Source organism: Monodon monoceros, unplaced genomic scaffold, assembly GCF_005190385.1.
Source record: "Monodon monoceros isolate NGI ecotype Baffin Bay Population unplaced genomic scaffold, NGI_Narwhal_1 Contig1912_ctg1, whole genome shotgun sequence".
NCBI lineage: Eukaryota > Metazoa > Chordata > Mammalia > Artiodactyla > Monodontidae > Monodon > Monodon monoceros.
The window spans coordinates 1,359,847-1,364,720 of NW_021697799.1; positions in this window are offsets into that span (position 1 = coordinate 1,359,847).

Consider the following 4,874-nt stretch of genomic DNA (forward strand, 5'->3'; position numbering starts at 1 on the left):
TAGTGGAAATAACTACTGCAGAGCAGAATAAAGAAAAAAGAATGAGAAGAACTGAGGACAGTCTCAGAGACCTCTGGGACAACATTAAACGCACCAACATTCGAATTATAGGGGTTCCAGAAGAAGAAGAGAAAAAGAAAGGGACTGAGAAAATATTTGAAGAGATTATAGTTGAAAACTTCCCTAATATGGGAAAGGAAATAGTTAATCAAGTCCAAGAAGCACAGAGAGACCCATACAGGATAAATCCAAGGAGAAATACACCAGGAAACATATTAATCAAACTGTCAAAAATTAAATACAAAGAAAGCATATTAAAAGCAGCAAGGGAAAAACAACAAATAACACACAAGGGAATCCCCATAAGGTTAACAGCTGATCTCTCAGCAGAAACCCTGCAAGCCAGAAGGGAGTGGCAGGACATACTGAAAGTGATGAAGGAGAAAAACCTGCAACCAAGATTACTTTACCCATCAAGGATCTCATTCAGATTTGATGGAGAAATTAAAACCTTTACAGGCAAGCAAAAGCTTAGAGAGTTCAGCACCACCAAACCAGCACTACAACAAATGCTAAAGGAACTTCTCTAGGCAAGAAACACAAGAGAAGGAAAAGACATTTAATAATGGACCCAAAACAATTTAGAAAATGGGAATAGGAACATACATATCGATAATTACCTTAAATGTAAATGGACTACATGCTCCCACCAAAAGACACAGATTGGCTGAATGGATACAAAAACAAGACCCTTATATATGCTGTCTAAAAGAGACACACTTCAGACCTAGAGACACATACAGACTGAAAGTAAGGGGATGGAAAAAGATATTCCATGCAAATGGAAACCAAAAGAAAGCTGGAGTAGCAATTCTCATATCAGACAAAATAGACTTTAAAATAAAGACTATTAGAAGAGACAAAGAAGGACACTACATAATGATCAAGGGATCGATCCAAGAAGAAGATATAACAATTGTAAATATTTTTGCATCTGACATAGGAGCACCTCAATACATAAGGCAAACACTAAGAGCCATAAAAGGGGAAATCGACAGTAGCACATTCATAGAGGGGACTTTAACCTCCACTTTCACCAATGGACAGATCATCCAAATTGAAAATAAATAAGGAAACACAAGCTTTAAATGATACATTAAACAAGATGGACTTAATTGATATTTATAGGACACTCCATCCAAAAACAACAGAATACACATTTTTCTCAAGTGCTCATGGAACATTCTCCAGGATAGATCATATCTTGGGTCACAAATCAAGCCTTGGTAAATTTAAGAAAATTGAAATTGTATCAAGTATCTTTCCTGACCACAATGCCATGAGACTAGATATCAATTACAGGAAAAGATCTATAAAAAATACAAACACATGGAGGCTAAACAATACACTACTTAATAACGAAGTGATCACTGAAGAAATCAAAGAAGAAATAAAAAAATACCTAGAAACAAATGACAATGGAGACACAATGACCCAAAACCTATGGGATGAAGCAAAAGCAGTTCTAAGGGGGAAGTTTATTGCAATACAAGCCCACCTTAAGAAGGAGGAAACATCTCGAATAAACAACCTAACCTTGCACCTCAAGCAATTAGAGAAAGAAAAACAAAAAAACCCAAGTTAGCAGAAGGAAAGAAATCATAAAAATCAGATCAGAAATAAATGAAAAAGAAATGAAGGAAACAATAGCAAAGATCAATAAAACTAAAAGCTGGTTCTTTGAGAAGATAAACAAAATAGATAAACCACTAGCCAGACTCATCAAGAAAAAAAGGGAGAAGACTTAAATCAATAGAATTAGAAATGAAAAAGGAGAAGTAACAACTGACACTGTAGAAATAAAAAAAATCATGAGAGATTACTACAAGCAACTCTATGCCAACAAAATGGACAATCTGGAAGAAATGGACAAATTCTTAGAAATGCACAACCTGCCAAGACTGAATCAGGAAGAAATAGAAAATATGAACAGACCAATCACAAGTACTGAAATTGAAAGTGTGTTAAAAATCCTCCAACAAACAAAAGCCCAGGACCAGATGGCTTCACAGGCGAATTCTATCAAACATTTAGAGAAGAGCAAACACCTATCCTTCTCAAACTCTTCCAAAATATAGCAGAGGGAGGAACACCCACAAATTCCTCCTATGAGGCCACCATCACCTTGATACCAATACCAGACAAGGATGTCACAAAGAAAGAAAATTACAGGCCAATATCACTGATGAACATAGATGCAAACATCCTCAACAAAATACTAGCAAACAGAATCCAACAGCACATTAAAAGGATCATACACCATGATCAAGTGGGGTTTATTCCAGGAATGCAAGGATTCTTCAATATACGCAAATCTATCAATGTGATAAACCATATTAACAAATTGAAGGAGAAAAACCATATGATCATCTCAATAGATGCAGAGAAAGCTTTTGACAAAATTCAACACCCATTTATGATAAAAGTCCTGCAGAAAGTAGGCGTAGAGGGAACTTTCCTCAACATAATAAAGGCCATATATGACAAGCCCACAGCCAACATCAACCTCAATGGTGAAAACCTAAAAGCATTTCCACTAAGATCAGGAACAAGACAAGGTTGACTACTCTCACCACTGTTATTCAACATAGTTTTGGAAGTTTTAGCCACAGCAATCAGAGAAGAAAAGGAAATAAAAGGAATCCAAATCAGAAAAGAAGAAGTAAAGCTGTCACTGTTTGCAGATGACGTGATACTATACATAGAGAATCCTAAAGATGCTACCAGAAAACTACTAGAGCTACTCAATGAATTTGGTAAAGTAGCAGAGTACAAAATTAATGCACAGAAATCTCTGGCATTCCTATATACTAATGATGAAAAATCTGAAAGTGAAATCAAGAAAACTCTCCCATTTACCATTGCAACAGAAAGAACAAAATATCTAGGAATAAACCTACCTAAGGAGACAAAAGACCTGTATGCAGAAAATTATAAGACACTGATGAAAGAAATTAAAGATGATACAAATAGATGGAGAGATATACCATGTTCTTGGATTGGAAGAATCAGCATTGTGAAAATGACTCTACTACCCAAAGCAATCTATATATTCAATGCAAGCCCTATCAAACTACCAATGGCATTTTTCACAGAACTAGAACAAAAAATTTCACAATTTGTATGGAAACACCAAAGACCCCGAATAGCCAAAGCAATCTTGAGAACAAAAAACGGAGCTGGAGGAATCAGGCTCCCTGACTTCAGACTATACTAAAAAGCTACAGTAATCAAGACAGTATGGTACTGGCACAAAAACAGAAAGATAGATCAATGGAACAGGATAGAAAGCCCAGAGATAAACTCACACACATATGGACACCTTATCTTTGATAAAGGTGGCAGGAATGTACAGTGGAGAAAGGACAGTCTCTTCAATAAGTGGTGCTGGGAAAACTGGACAGGTACATGTAAAAGTATGAGATTAGATCACTCCCTAACACCATACACAAAAATAAGCTCAAAATGGATTAAAGACCTAAATGTAAGGCCATAAACTTTCAAATTCTTAGAGGAAAACATAGGCAGAACACTCTATGACATAAATCACAGCAAGATCCTTTCTGACCCACCTCCTAGAGTAATGGAAATAAAAACAAAAATAAACAAATGGGACCTAATGAAACTTAAAAGCTTTTGTGCAGCAAAGGAAACCATAATGAAGACCAAAAGGCAACCCTCAGAATGGGAGAAAATATTTGCAAATGAAGCAACTGACAAAGGATTAAATCTCCAAAATTTACAAGCAGCTCATGCAGCTCAATAACAAAAAACAAGCAACCCAATCCAAAAATGGGCAGAAGACCTAAATAGACATTTCTCCAAAGGAGATATAGACTTCCAACAAACACATGAATGAATGCTCAACATCATTAATCATTAGAGAAATGAAAATCAAAACTACCAATGAGATATCATCTCACATCAGTCAGAATGGCCATCATCAAAAAATCTACAAACAATAAATGCTGGAGAGGGTGTGGAGAAAAGGGAACACTCTTGCACTGCTTGTGGGAATGTGAATTGGTTAAGCCACTATGGAGAACAGTATGAAGGTTCCTTAAAAAAGTACAAATAGAACGACCATATGACTCAGCAATTCCACTACTGGGCATATACCCTGAGAAAACCAGAATTCAAAGAGAGTCATGTACCAAAATGTTCATTGCAGCTCTATTTACAATAGCCCGGAGATGGAAACAACCTAAGTGCCCATCATTGGATGAATGGATAAGGATGATGTGGCACATATATACAATTGAATATTACTCAGTTATAAAAAGAAACGAAATTGAGCTATTTGTAATGAGGTGGATAGACCTCTGTCACTCTGTCATACAGAGTGAAGTAAGTCAGAAAGAAAAAGTCAAATACCGTATGCCAACACATATATATTGAATTTAAGAAAAAAAAAGTTCATGAATAACCTAGGGGTAAGACAGGAATAAAGACACAGACGTACTGGAGAACGGAATTGAGGATATGGGGAGGGGGAAGGGTGAGCTGTGACAGGGCGAGAGAGAGGCATGGACATATATACACTAACAATCGTAATGTAGATAGCTAGTTGGGAGCAGCCGCATGGCACAGGGATATCAGATCAGTGCTTTGTGACCGCCTGGAGGGGTGGGATAGGGAGGGTGGGAGGGAGGGAGACCCAAGAGGGGAGAGATATGGGATCATATGTATATATATAGCTGATTCACTTTGCTGTGGAGCAGAAACTAACACACCATTGTAAAGCAATTATACCCCAATAAAAATGCTAAAAAAAAAATCAAAAAAAAAAAAAAAAAAAAGGAATCTGTAACCCA